The 15,953-nt window shown below is 34.1% G+C and overlaps 1 protein-coding gene across 5 annotated transcripts in view; it reads left to right on the top strand.

Moving 5' to 3' along the window:
* The window catches only part of Phtf2 (putative homeodomain transcription factor 2), a 110,459-nt gene that overhangs the window by 36,540 nt on the left and 57,966 nt on the right, over positions 1 to 15,953 (top strand). The window lies entirely within an intron of this gene.

Raw genomic sequence — 15,953 nt, 5'->3', positions numbered from 1 at the left:
AAAGTTCTTTAATTCTGCAAATGGAATAGAAATGACCATTTTCTTTATTTCCCCCACTTGTGGTTGTCTTTGGCTTTGATCTATAGTAGTCTGCCCTCTTGTGAATTTTTACTTGCATAACCTTATCTCAGTTGGTTGTTTAATCAGTTAGTGAAATTGTAGGTAAATGAATGCATTGCTGTAATGCAAAACTTGAGAGAAAGCTTCTTTGGTAAAAATTCAAGTTCTTTAGTGAACTGATTTTGCCTACAGCTTTCCCTGAACCATTTAGCCTCCCTCCCTCTCTTCCTCACTCCCCCATTTTTCTTTCTTTTGCCTGAAGCTGTGTCAGAATCTTTACTAAAAAACCAAAAGTGTAGAGAGGAAAGGTACCTTGGAAATTAACCTTTCTAGTATCTTTATTGTACGTATGAGAAACTGAGACACTGGGAGATAAGGGAACTTGCCTTGCTTTCTTTTTAACCTAGGGATTTTGTCAACTGTACTCTAAGTTCTAGAAGTTTTCTTTTTGAACTTGTAGTACCTGTACTTAGCACATATAGCAGAACTCCCACAGGTAAAGAAAATGGAAAAACAGAATCTTGTAATGTTGTCTAACAATACCCTTTTGAACTACTACAATAATATTTACATATTCAAAGAGTCATATGCTTTACTCCTGAATATTAAATTCTTTATCTATTTTTAAGGTTGTTGAGACATTTTTCATCATGTTCAGGCTCTCCTATATAAAGTGTTAAGGGAGAAGTGTTACAGATTATTTGGAGGGGTCGTGGGAGGGGGAAGGTAGGCTCAATAAGTAGGTTAGGCTAACCTCAAATTCCCTATCCCCCTGCCTCTGCCTCTTGAGTGCTGAGATTATAGGCATGTTTCTCTAAACCTGCTTTAGTATTTATATTTGTTCTCTTTAAGAAATTGAATATATGGTAATAAAAGGTTTTTGTTTTGCAAATACTTAAGTAGGTCTGAATTAGGACCTACATATTTCTACATAGTACATAACTTTTTTTGAAATGCTGCAGTAATGGCCCTATGATTTTTTGGGGGGAAGGGTTAGTAAATGGGATAGTTATTTCATTAAAAGGAAGCACTCTTGCCAACAACAGTTGTCAAATTCAGTGACTAAAAATCTAAGTAGTTGTTTATACAAGTAGGAGGAGATCCAAAAAAGGATGTTATTTGAGTAGAGTTCTTTAGTGAATAAAGCTTCTTTAGCAGTTTGGTGTTGGAAAGAAAAAATATTCTGTGACATATTGGAAAACTAGTCTCTAACCTTTTTTTATTTTCTGTTGAATAAATTTAGAATAGAGACCTTCATTAAGGATAGAGTATTTGCCAGTTGTATTCCAAGTATTATGTAGTCAGTTTATCTTTAACTTTGGTAATAGGCATGGCGGTGAAATAAATTGGTAGATTACCATTGGTGCCCTAAAAGTAGGCAAATGTGCCAGCTTTGAAAGGCCTGAAAGAGACTAAAACACTGTTGTTAAACTACTGTATGTTTATAGTTCTACAAAGAGTGACATTTATAAATGATGTTTAACAGGGTAACTTAGGAGCTAAATTGCTGTCTGCTGAATCACCCATCGAGTTTAATTCAAATAAAAACCATTGATTCAGTTCCAAGGATTGATTCACAGAGAATAAAATACTGGAAGGATACAACCTAAAAGTTTTCCATTTGGACATTTATGCAGAATTACTATTTTATCTTGCCATTTTAGGTAAAATCTTATTTTAGTTTGCTTTCTGTTTTTGTCTTTTCTCCCACACATATAATGGGATTAGAATTGCCGATAAAGAGTTCTGGTTTACCAGTCTCTAAACAGGTAAAAGAATATATAAAGAGGAAGTTAGTAAGGTGGTCTCATTAAAACTTCAATTACTTCAGAGCCTTGAGGAATCAGAGGATGAGGTCCTATTTTCCTAGTTCAAAATGGTGGACAACAGGGTATAATTTTAATTATTGCTTTGTCCATTCTGACCTTTGCTATATGGCTTATTTTTATTTACTGGTAGAAAATGAGGGGGAAACTTACTAAGTGATATCTTATTATGTAGGGAAAATTCAATATATTTAATTTTACCAGTACAATTGGATTTTTAGGATTCAAGACTTTTATTAACAAGACATACACACACACACTCTCTCTCTCAACAGTAATGTCCTGGCAGGATATGCACCCATTTACAATTAAATAACATTTTTGACTGGCCTATGTATACCCAACACAGTTGTTATCTTCAGGAAACTGTATCATAGAAGAAACAAAATATAAATAAATGTTATTCTTTATGGCAAGTGCTATAGAATTATCTTTAAAGTGCTGTGGGAACTCACATAAAGTTTCTTCTAAATTTGTTTCCCCAATCACTATTCTGGTTTTGGTTTTTTTTTAAATTACTTATTTATTAGACAAGGTTTTGCTATTCAGTTCAGGATGGCCTCAATCTCAGGAGTACTGGGATTACAGGTATGTACTATCACTTTTCATTTCTTCTTTAAAAGAGTTTATAAAGTAATGTAGTAGTTACCTGTCATCCTCCAAAGGACAATACTGTGTGTGTGTGTGTGTGTATGTATTTGTTTTTAATTACTATCATAAACTCTTGGCTTTAAAGATATTTGATGTTTTACACTGTTATGGTTATTGTCCTTGATTATTGTTGTGTCTTCCCATAAAGAACTTATTCAGAGAAAATGTGGTATCTATACACAATGGAATTTTATGCAGCCATGAAGAAGAACGAAATGTTTTCATTCACTGGTAAATGGATGGAATTGGAGAACATCATCTGAGTGAGGTTAGCTTGGCCCAAAAGACCAAAAATCGTATGTTCTCCCTCATATGTGGACATTAGATCAAGGGCAAACACAACAAGGGGATTGGACTTTGAGCACATGATAAAAGCTTTAGCACACAAGGGAGGAGTGAGGATAGGTAAGACACCTAAAAAGCTAGCTAGCATCTGTTGCCCTCAACGCAGAGAAACTAAAGCAGATACCTTAAAAGCAACTGAGGCCAATAGGAGAAGGGGACCAGGAACTAGAGAAAAGGTTAGATCAAAAAGAATTAACCTAGAAGGTAACACCCACGCACAGGAAATCAATGTGAGTCAACTCCCTGTATAGCTATCCTTATCTCAACCAGCAAAAACCCTTGTTCCTTCTTATTATTGCTTATACTCTCTCTTCAACAAAATTAGAGATAAGGGCAAAATAGTTTCTGCTGGGTATTGAGAGGGTGAGGGGGAGAGGGAGGGGGCGGAGTGGGTGGTAAGGGAGGGGGTGGGGGCAGGGGGGAGAAATGACCCAAGCCTTGTATGCACATATGAATAAAAAAAAAAAAAAGAACTTATTCAGGTTGGCTTCTAAGTCTCTTTTATATAAGTCTGGTAGCATTTGACTGTATTCCTCAGAGAAACTTAATTGAAATGGGAACAGTCCCTTTATAGGTACTGAGAGATCTTGATCCCCTTTTACCATCTTAGGTATAAGCATTTTGAAATGTTCATGGTATAAATACAAGGTAAATACATTCTGTTCCATCTAACAGTTATGTGAGAATCTCCTTTTTTTATATATTATATATATGTTATATGGGAATCTCTTATAATACGAATCATTTTTCTACCTCTGTGTCACAGTGGTATTTGGTTTATTTTAGCACTTTGCGCGGCTTGACTTGCTAATACATGAGGGAAAAAGTCATCTTTATATCTCTGTTATGTCAGGGGCTTATCTTACAATTGGTAATTGGTAGATTATTTGCTACTTTGATAGAAGTACTGTCAGAAGACATTATTTATGTTGAACTTTTAGTTTATATAGTTCTTAATTCTTAAATCTTTGATGTTCCATGCACCAAGCTAGGTACTTCTGTCCAGTGACTTGGTTTAATTTATTCAGTACTCAAATCTGTAAAATAGTTGCCATATGCTAAGTATTATTACACTAACTAATAACATTAACTATTAAACTTCAGCCTATTGTAAGATTTTCCAAAGTGTGTTCTGCATTATGTTAATAAGCATTAGTAGAATAAAGGGATTTTGTGGTTAAATCAATTTGGTAGATATTGAATAAATAAAGATAATAGGTTTATGTTGCAAGATTTCCTAGAGCAAATAACTTACTTGTGTGATTGATTATTTAAATCTAAGAGGCCAATAGAGAAAACACCACATCTCAATATTTTTTACTTAGTTTTTTTTCCATTAGGGTATCCATTGAGCATACTTGGGAAAATACTGGTCTATGGATAACATGTTGCATCAAAGTATGGTGCAATGGAAAGGAAATGTAAATTGAAAGTCAGAACTCAGATTTCCTGCCACCAAGCACTAGGTTTAAACCTTCTGGTGTCTCTTCAGGCCTCTGTTGCTTCATTAGTAAAAGAAGTACAGCATAAGATTGCAGTTCCTTTATAGTGTATATGGCAAAGATTAATACTTTGGGCATAGTCTTACATAGAAAAATGGTTCATTATAAATTTAACAAATAATGTAAATGATTATTTGGTTTCTTTCTCTACCTAGTTTTACCTAATCTTGCATGGTTAATGGAAAAAGTCTAATTTCTATAAACCTGAGTATGGTTGCTATTAGTAGAAATTCTAGTTCCACCTGGGCTCTTGTATTACAGCAAACTTTTTCTTGACCAGTGATCAAAGTGGTCCAGGTTCCTTACATTCTTATTCTGGGGGATCTGAACTAAACACCCATCAACAATTTATCTTAACTTTTTCACTATTTTAATTTCGTCCTATATAAGGAATTGGAAGGAAGCCAAACAAGTTTTGGATAGTTCAGATCTGTTTCATGGTTTCATTTTTTATTTTTAGTGAATGAGCAGTAATAATTAGGATTTTTTTTTAAAACAAAGATAAATAACCAAGATATGTTAATATTCTTGCCATTTAAATTGCTTTAAAAATATACAGCTTTCTTGCTATTTATAGTAAGCTATTAAAATATGTAAACAAGACAGATACTTGATTCATAAGTTAGCATGATTTAGTGAAGGTCATGTTTTAGAAAAAGAAGTCAAAGTATATCCTATGATGCATATTAAAAGAATGCAAATAGGCATAAACATTCTTTCCTTATGCTACAGTATGAAGGAAAAGGAAGCATTACGTAAGTAATCAAGATGACATAATAGCTAATGTTCACTGAGCTTTTATGCTTTTATGTATTTGTTACTGTTGTTAGTTCATTATGTATTAGCACATTTAATCCTTATAATTATCCTCTGACTATAATATTAACTATGATATCATGTGTTTTTAGACCTGAGTAAGTTGAACATTTATGAAGGATTTTGTGTGTTCTTTTGTTTGTTTGTTTTTGGTTTCTTTGAGATAGGGTCTTGCTGTGTCACCCAGGCTGAACTCAAACTCACAATACTCTGGCACCAGCCTCCTGAGTGCTGGAATAACAGATGTGTGCCAGCATGCCCAACTGGGTTTTGTTTATTCTTAATTTGCTTTCTTAAAAGCACTGACAGCTTCCCTGCTGGCAAGGAATTCCATGGAGGGTTAGTAGAGGCAGAAGTATTTGACAATGATTAGAGATTGAATGCTACCCTTCCCATACTTTTTTAGTGGCCAGAGCAAAGAGAATGTAGAGTAGTTGTGTGTGTGTGTGTGTGTGTAAAGATGTAAATGAAATTACTAATGGGTAAGGGTTCAGCTGTAGAACCAGTAAATCTAGATTTGAATTTCTGTGTTCTACCACGTAAATTTTTGTAACTATAAAATAGGAATAGTAGTAGTATCTATTTCATACCATTCAAGGATTAAATGAGTTAATAAATAATAAATACTGACTATTAATTGTTATAGTTATTATTAACATTGCTTGCATAAATTGACACGGGTAGAACCAGAGACCTTGGTATCCTTTAGTAACCATGTTTGGGTCTGTTTGTTTAGATCAGTAGAATCCAATACCAACACTTTTTTTACCTTTACATTTAAGTTACCTCTAATTTTTGTACATATATTGTTTCACAAACAAAACTCTTGAGACATTATTATTTTATTTCCTGAGTGGAAAGATTATAGGAGAGATCTCTAAAAAATGGGAAATTTCTTCAGAAATGTCTGCTACAATAAATAAGAAAATCCAGAGAGGTCAAAGTTGATTTGGTTGAAGTCGTAGAGTTTTTAAGTGGTGGGGATGAGGTATAAATCCAAGAATTTATGTTCTGTGCTCTCACTAGTACTTAGTTCCCTGCTTTAAGAAGAAAATACTATAATGCAAATTATTTTAGGATGAATATGGATTTTTTAATTTAATTTCTCTCTTTTAAGTAAAGTATTGTCTTATGCTGGGCACAAAGTCCATCTTAAAATGCACTAGGTTCCCTTCTAAAATTGTGTCTCTTTTTTCTTTTGCTTTTCTTTTTGGCAGAACTGAGGTTTGAATTAAGACTTCTCTCTTGGTAGGCAAGCACTCCACCACTTGAGTCATGCCCCCAGCCCTTTTGTTTTAATTTATTTTTCAATTGCATTTTTGCCCAAACCAGCCTAAGACCTCGTTCCTCCTACTTCTGCCTCCCAAGTAGCTGGGATTATAGACATAACGCATCTTCTGAGATAGGATCTCACTGATTTTCTTGCCTGAGTTGGCCTCAAACTCTGATCCTGCTATCTCTACCTCCTTAGTAGCTGGGATTATAAGTGTATAATTATATACAGGCCAATTGCTTCCATTTCCAAGTAAAGAGAATTTGTTTTCTGAGGATGTTAGAGACAGAGTAAAGCAAATAATGGTGGTGTCAATAAACCATAGTGTAGTATTGTTAGATTTAAAAAAAATGAGTTAAATCATTATAGAATGAAATATATAGCCTGAAATACACATTGTCTTAAGTTAATACCTGTGTATGATGCAAATTAATATAAGGCTCCTTTTTCATTCACATTGCTATATTAGTTTCCACAAATGAGGAAAATCTGCATTTATTCTTAAGCAAAATGACTGCATAAGAATGCAAACTATTAAGAAATAAGTTGAAAAATTTAAATTACATGAAAAATGTTGAGGTAAGGTTTTTTGGATTTATGTTGCTTCTCAGTGTGTTCAGTCCATCTCTACATATTTTATTCTTTGGAAATTTCCTAAATTCAAATTATTTTTGTGTCTGAGATGTTTAGAGAAATGGTCTGATTTGTTTAAAATCATTTTCTGCTATGAAATTAATAATTATAGAATGCAAACTAATGTGAAGTTTGAAGACTAAAAGAGCCAGTTTTTTCAGTACTTCAAGAATTGTTTGTTTCCTAGCATAGTTGTGTCCACATAAAATTCCTTCAGAGCTTAAAATGTTCTTTTTTGAGATGGGGTCTCACTGTATAGTCCAGGCTGGCCTTAAACTTGTGATCCTGCCTCAACCTCCTGACTACTGGAATTACAGTTAAAGTATTCTTAATATGATCAAGCATTCATTATGTCTGTTTACAAGTTTATACAATACTTCAGTTTGTCTAAAATTCAGACATTGGCTCTGCTTTCCATTGTATTTGAAATTTTTTTTTTTACTGTGCAAACATTTTATTTAAGTAGAATTTCTTTTTTTTAATTGTTTTATTATTCATATGTGCATACAAGGCTTGGGTCATTTCTCCCCCTTGCCCCCACCCCCTCCCTTATCACCCACTCCGCCCCTTCCCTCTCCCCCCTTGAAATGTTATATGATGGAATCAAGAATGCATACTTTTTTCCCCAATATTGATCCAAAAGTTCGAGAGAGCATTTTGATGAAGTCCAGTTACACCTGTTTTCTCCAGTTGTATGTGTTATTTTATATAATGCTAGACATGCTGAGATCATACACAAAACAGAAGTGCTTACTATATGCTAGCTGCTATGCTTAATTATTTATAATCCCTATCCAATTTTTAAAAATATCATTGAGATAACCAGCTCTGAGTCTTTTCCATTTATTTTGTTAGTTTCAGGTGCTCAAGTTCATTGAGTAAATGTCAAAATCTTGGCGTTCTCAGATCTTTTGTCTTTAAGGCCTAATTGCAAACACGTTTCATGTGCACATTTTTAAGTAAATCTTTAAATTCTAAATAATGTAAATGCAACATCATTATAGCATAGACAGTTTCTCTGTTAACATTGTCTTTCTTAATAGCAGTAAATATAATTTTCACTCTGTAATGTTTAATTTTCACCAGTCATTTGGGAAGTGTATCTTATAAATATCTAAGTTACTATTAGTCCAGTATTAAAGTTAACCAATAATACCCTACAGTAAACACCAAAAAAGGACTGGTTGCCAGAAGCAGTCTTCTGGTTATCGAGAGGAAAAATCTACTAGAAGTTAGTCATAACTTGTTGAAAAAATTTTTTATTCTAAGTTCCCCTAGGATTTGAGGCTTCCTGAATTATGTATAGATTTCCTTTAATTACAGAAATTTATAAAAGCCTAGCTATTTTTTAAGAAACAGTTTTACTGAGGTATAACTTAAATGTTGCTGTAGTTTTAATGTGTCTCCCAAAAGTTCATATACTAGAATCTTGGTTCCCTGTGTGGTGGTGTTGAGCTGGTGGAGCCTAGTGGGAAATTATTAGGTCATTGGGGGAATTGCCTCTGGAAGGGATTAATGTAGATCTCACAGGACCACAGGCAGTCCCCAGGAGAGCAGGTTATAGAAAAAGCAAGCCTGGTTTCCCAGTCTCTTCCAGCTTCTTGTGTTGCTCTGTGATCCCTCCTTGCTTCTCATTGCTCCTACCATGACTGCCAGAACTGTAAACTAAATAACTCTCTTTTCTTTCTACATTTCCAACCCTCAAGTATTTTGTTTTAGTAACAAAAACAGGCTAAGATATGTGCCATAAGGAAAAAAAAAAGAAAAAAATTTATTTGTTTTAAGTGTACAGTTCAGTAATTGTTAATAAATTTATACTAAGATTGCAGCCATTACCATAAACTAATTTCAGAATATATTTATTGTCCTCAAAAGAAGCCTCATTCTCACCTATAGTCACTCCTCATTTCCACCTCCAGCACCAACTAGGCACCCACTAATCTACTTCTTGATGTCTGTACAGATTTGCCTCTTCTGTACATTTCATATAAGATAGAAATGAGATATACCAAATAAATGATATAGCATGTGGTCTTTATTTAATATGATGTTTTTGTGATTCACCCTAGCACATGAATATTTTGTTCCTTTTTGTTGCTGAATAGTATCCCATTGTGTAGATCTGCCACATTTTATTCATTCATTGTCATGTGGACATTTAGATAGTTTCTTTTTCTTTTCTTTTTTTTTTGCCTGTACTGGGGTTGAACTTAAGGCTTTGCACTTACTAAGCAGCCACTTTACCACTTGAGCCGCTCCACTGGTCCTTTTTGCATTTGTTATTTTTGAGATAGGGTATTGCTTTATGTATGGGCCATTTGATGTGGCCTTTTGATGCAGTGAATAGATGTGGTAAACATAAGATGTATGAGGCTGTTGTAACATGCTATACTGTCATATAGTAAACTTTTAAAAAAAAGTACACTGTAAAATAATTAAAACTATAGTAAATACATAAATCAGAAACATTTATTATCAAGAATTATGTACTGTGCATAATTGTATGTGCTATCCTTTTATGCAGCTGGAAGTGCAATAGATTTGTTAATACCAGCATCACGACAAATGCATGAAAAGTGAATCCATTGCTCTGCGATGGCTACAGGGTCACTAGGTGAGAGGGATTTTTCAGTTCCATTATAATCTTGCATTTCATATATGACATCCATGTTATAATGTGGCCCCTTGTTGATCAAAATGTCAGTAGTACATGGCTGTATTTGTTTAGACTTTTAGAAGTCTTACAGATTTCCTTACTAGGTTGATTTTTGGTCACTGCTTTTAACTAAGTAAATAGCTAAATACAAGCTAAGAGAATTATGACTGATGTTGATGAATGCCTTTCTTGGACTAGTTGGGATGAAAAAAATTCATGTTTCTTAGAAATATTTTCCCTTAAGTAATATAAAATAAAAGCAACACTGTTAGTGTCAAAAACAAAGTTTATATTTTATCTTTCACTGTATTTTCTTATTTAGAGGCTAAAATCACCCTTAATTTTTTTAAACCTTGTTTTGTTTTTAAGTAATAGATAGCTTTTCAAGGCTATCTTAAATAATTCAGTAATTTATTTTAAATAATTTTCAATAATTTCCACTCATAATAATTGAAGTAACATCAAAACTCCAAGTAATGATTGAGTAATGTTAAATTTTGTGAATTTGGCTTTAAAATTTTTACCATTTGAGATATAATGTGGTAGGTTTTTAAGTAGAACTTCATTAAAAAAATTTTTTTGGTGGTATTGAGGTTTGATCTCAGGGCCTGATGCTTATTAGGTAGATGCTGTGCCACTTGAGCCATATTCCCGGTCTTGCCTTTTTAGTTATTTTTCAGATAGGGTTTCATGCTTTTTGTTTGGAGCTGGCTTCTGACTGCAGTCCTTCTAAACATGTCTCCTGCATAGCTGGAATTATAGGTCATTTACCTGGGGTGAAGTGTTTTGATCCTCTGATTGATAAAGTAAGATACATTTGAATGCTTTTCCTACAGTTAGTATCTTTTCTTTCCTTTCTATCTGGGTCTTTGCAATTCATGATCCAAAGTTAGGTGAAGTAGAAAAACAGAAGTTAAATTATCCTGATTAAGATAACTTCTTGGAAAAGGTTATTAACCAGGCAGTACCTTTATTAGTAAGTCTACGGATAACATGTTAGCATGTACCAGCAAGTTGGAAAATAAACAGTCCTTGTAAATTATGCAGAGTGGTGTTGGTTTGCATTAACAGCAATGTTCTCATTAAAGTTGGGCTAGGGAAAAAACACCACTGTATTCTGCTTCTACTTTTCACAATGTGTGTAAACTGTGCCAGCAGCAAACAGCCAAGACTTGAGAAGAGAGGCAAACTAAGGCTATGCTGGGCAGCAACATTTCTAGAGACATTTTCTTGAGCTCTGTCATTAATGTTAATTTTCTTCCTATTAGCCATCTGTCTCTATGTTTCTCCTGTTTAAGGTATTTCTAATGGAGAGAAAATCTGATTGGGTCAGCACAAGTTAGATGTCTGGCTTTGGTATGTATATGTGGGGGTAGGTTATGCAGGATCAACTGACACAGACATGATGACTGGAAGTCCCTCTCAGAATATAGCAAGACTTCAATTATTTATACTTAGATGATTTCATGATTTTACCTAAATGTAAAAGAGAGGTGAGTATTAAATCACCTAGATACATACTTTTTATTTTTAAATTTAGTTCATTGAGGATTAAGAAAATGTGGTATCTATACACAATGGAATTTTATGCAGCCATGAAGAAGAACGAAATGTTATCATTCGCTGGTAAATGGATGGAATTGGAGAACATCATTCTGAGTGAGGTTAGCCTGGCCCAAAAGACCAAAAATCATATGTTCTTCCTCATATGTGGACATTAGATCAAGGGCAAACACAACAAGGGGATTGGACTTTGAGCACATGATAAAAGCGAGAGCACACAAGGGAGGGGTGAGGATAGGTAAGACACCTAAAAAATTAGCTAGCATTTGTTGCCCTCAACGCAGAGAAACTAAAGCAGATACCTTAAAAGCAACTGAGGCCAATAGGAGAAGGGGACCAGGAACTAGAGAAAAGGTTAGATCAAAAAGAATTAACCTAGAAGGTAACACACACACACACAGGAAATCAATGTGAGTCAACTCCCTGTATAGCTATCCTTATCTCAACAGGCAAAAACCCTTGTTCCTTCCTATTATAGCTTATACTCTCTCTACAACAAAATTAGAAATAAGGGCAAAATAGTTTCTGCTGGGTATTGAGGGGGTGGGGGGGAGAGGGAGGGGGCGGAGTGGGTGGTAAGGGAGGGGGTGGGGGCAGGGGGAAGAAATGACCCAAGCCTTGTATGCACATATGAATAATAAAAGAAAAAAAATTTAGTTCATTGAATCTTTAAGTATTAAAAATGGAGGCTTGTCACTTGTTATTGAGAGATCCTGGAGTTGTACAATGTATCTAGTAAATGTCACTACCTCTGAGGGTAATCTTTTTGGTCTCTTTTGAAGACTGAAGGGAACAGCAGGGAAAAGTCAGATGAGACAGTCATACTTCCTCTCATATGGCTAACTCCTGCTTGTTGCAACAGAGGCCAAAAGAGCTTTCCTTGGCTTCCAGAACTTGGAGTTCTCCCAGTTCCACCATGAAGCTATTTGCCAGGTTCCCTTCCTTCCATTCCCATGTGAGCCAGTTGAATTCTTTCCATCACCACCTAACGCAGTTTACGTTACCCTTCTACCACAAGAATCCTGGCTTGTTTTTTTGGGTGATTGGTACATTTTAGTATTTTTGTTCTTTAACTCATTTTTCCCCCAGTATCCTATGATATGTGTGTGTGTGTGTGTGTGTGTGTGTGTGTGTGTGTGTGTGTCTATATGCCCTTTTATAGTAGAATTTTTGGTTGTTTTGTTATTAAAATATACCATATTACCCAAAAATTTCTGCTATATATCTTATAGGAAAAGGCTAGTTATTTTTCTCTCAAGACTTCACTAAATTGATTTTGAGCAGTGGTAGTTGCTTTCTTCATAGCTTGCCCCATCTACTCATAGTACTTTTCCATGAGAAAGTGTTTTCAAAACCATTTAGCTTAGCCTAACACTCGATTGCTTCTTGAGGATATTAACTTTCATTTTCTCCTAATATTTAAAAATGTTGTTTTTGCCAGATCATGTTTGCCCTGCTGTTAATGATATGACTTTTCCCAATAAAATATTTTATTTTTTACACTTCTGTTTTAATGTAATATACCAAAAGAACTTACTCATATCACTGAATATTCTTTAAAAACATAATTTTAATGACTGTAATATTTTATTATGTGTGCCATAATTATTAAACCATTCCTCTACTAGCGTTATAAGTTATTGTGCTAATCTCTTATTTCTTTAATAGTTTTAGAGATAGAGGTTTCTGAATAAACAACGAAGAACATTTTTCAGGCTTATGAGACATCAGTCCCCATATGTTTAACCAGTCTTTCATTGTAGCTGCCATTTCTAATCCTGTGTGCAGATACTCCATCCCATTCAAGATTCTTTATTCTAGACCCTTTTCATCTTTCTTGTGCTCTAACACCTCATACCAGGATATCCTATAAGTAGATGTCCTCCTTACCCCACTTGAGCTTTGACAAAATGTGCTGGCTCACCGTTACATATGGTCATCCTTTTCTTCTTGCTCAGGCTCTGACTCCCCTCACGATATTTCACATACCACTTGGACTGATACCTGGTCATGCCTGCCACCCCCATATGTCAGGTTTACTCACTGTGGATCTGGTACACTGCTTTGACTCCATACCTCTTCTCCATCTAATGCCTTTAATACTGAATTATTCAGAAGTACTGGGGAAAGGGAAAGGAAACCAGAAAGATTAAATGAGGGAGCTTGCCAAATGTATAGCCTCATGCCTGGCTTATTATAGGTATTTGATGGCAGTGTGTGAGTGGATATTTAAATTCCACTTCTGATCCTGGACTATTGATCCTTGATGGTAAAAAGAAATATACAAACATAACCACATGACTGCTTCTAATAGCAACACATGGCATCTGTCCTTCCTGTTATCCTTAATCACTCACTGTAGTTGAGAATATATTCTGTCTCCACAAGTGGTTATTTCTTACCTTCTTTATTCCCCAAATTCCCAAGCTTCCAAGTCTTATCTGATGATTTTGCCTATTATTTAAATGAGATTAAGATTATTTGACATTAACATATTTAACTGTTATAACCACTTAAAATGTTTTGGTATTTTTAGCTCTTCTTATATTACCTTATTTTTTTTGAAACTTTTTACTTGCTTTGCTTTTATTATACTATATTGTCCCAGTTCTCTTTCTGTCTGACTAATGTTTCAAAGTCTCTTTATTTGACTTTGATTCTTCCTCTCCTGTTTGAATATTTATCCCTCTTAATATTTTGTTCTTGGTTTCCTTAAGCTATTCAGTTTCCGATTGTGATCAAATTGGTTATATAACATCCAAACACCTAGTTTTTGCTGCTGAGTTTCAGATTTTGTACCTTCTCAATCCTCTTGAATTGTACCTATAATTCCTGGTTGTCTTTTCCAAACCTGCTTTTATTCCATGTCATGATTAATGGTACAGTGTACTTCTAGGTACTTAAGACAAAAATTATCACCTTCGCTTCTTTCCCATGTCCTCATATCAAGTAAGTCTCCTTTTCTTTTACATTTAAAAATTTTTTATTTTATTTTTGAATTAGCATGCATTAATATTATGAAGGGATTTCATTGTGATAATTCCATACATGTGTACAGTATACTTTGAACAAGTTCATCCTTTACATTATATTTCTGTTCCTCCCTCCTTCATCCCTCCTTTTTCAGTATTTGGTGGGCTTCATTATGCTGTCTTCATGTGTATATATGCAGTGTACTTCCATCCTCTTCCCCCTCAGTATCCTTTCCTTCCTCCTCTCCCCTAGTACTGATCTCCTCTTTTCTTACACATTTTACCTCACAAGTATTGCTACTTTTCATACCATCTCTCACTGATACACAATAGTGCTTAGCATACTTGATTCTGTTTTGAATCATGACTAAGTCTTTGAATGTTTTTTCCTTAGATTTGTAACTCCATAGAGTTAGATTCTACCATAATCATTTCTCTTCATTAAATTCAAGAACTCCTCAAAAACATTTTTTTTAAAACTTGGAGCCATTGTTTTAGTGTATCATTAATTGACTTTCCCTAGGCAATAGGAATTTAAGAGTTGATTGTATGTATGTGGCCTCTAATATGTTATTTTAGGGTTAATGCAAGGAAGGGTGTGGTTTTAGATGATGGTGGGAAGATTTTTAAGTAGCTTTACAAAGCTTTAATTATGTGCTATGAATGGAATCTTTAATTAGCTAGTTTTTTAGTATAGCTTGCTTGAAGTCCAGAAATCTTTTTTTTCCTTAAAAAGTCATATTCTTCCCCCCAAAAAGGAATTTAAGTCTTTTTTGAAATTTAAATTTTTAAATTATTTTATTTGCATTCTGGTCAGTCAGTTTTACTTTTTTGTAGTAACACTTTTATTTATGATATTATCCTTATAATAATTGATAGCAGAAGAAATAAATGAAAGTTAAAGCAAGTATGCTTGAAGGAGGTTGCAAAGAAAACTCTTTGTTTATAATTAATCTTATTTATACCACTGTTTAGGCTTCTTTTCCCAATTAGAATATCTTATATTTGAATAGCTTTCTGTTTATGGTACCCTCCAAGTAACACTAGAATTATAGGGGAATATTTTAATGACTGGGTGAAAATTCTTCTGTGGTTTTCCCTCATGATTTTTAATGTTTGAAGGAAAGGTTGGTTCAGAAGAGTTAAAAATTTGGTTAGACAATTTGGAAGTTGTTATGCATTCAAAGGTTATATTTTCTTAGGCTACATCTTTTTGTGCAACATCATCATTATTCATAGTTTATGTTATGTAATTAAATGATTCAGTTTCCTCATTTAGTCCTTCCTCATCATTAAAGTCACCTGAGTGTCTGACTTTTCCAAAGTTTGACTTCCGTGGGGGAGGTATGTAGGCATGTGTGTAATGGGCATTCAGAAACATTGAATGATATGTTGATCAAAATAGAACACTGTAAGAAAACAAAAGAATGGAAAAGGATAACACATAAATAGAGTGGTAATGGGAATTGCTATTGCATGTAATAGATTTAGAAGCAAGGTTTCTTAAAACAGATTCAGGACTCAGAGACATTCCTGAATGTTTAATAGACAAATTTGTTAGGGAAGCAATAGTTATAAGCAAAAACCAGTGAAACTCTATTTGATATTCAAAGCTTTACTTGGGAATTAAAAGTTTTTTTTTTTTTTTTTTTTTTT

The sequence above is a fragment of the Castor canadensis genome, chromosome 2, assembly GCF_047511655.1.
Source record: "Castor canadensis chromosome 2, mCasCan1.hap1v2, whole genome shotgun sequence".
Taxonomy (NCBI): Eukaryota; Metazoa; Chordata; class Mammalia; order Rodentia; family Castoridae; genus Castor; species Castor canadensis.
This window is presented reverse-complemented; position numbering and strand designations above follow the sequence as displayed.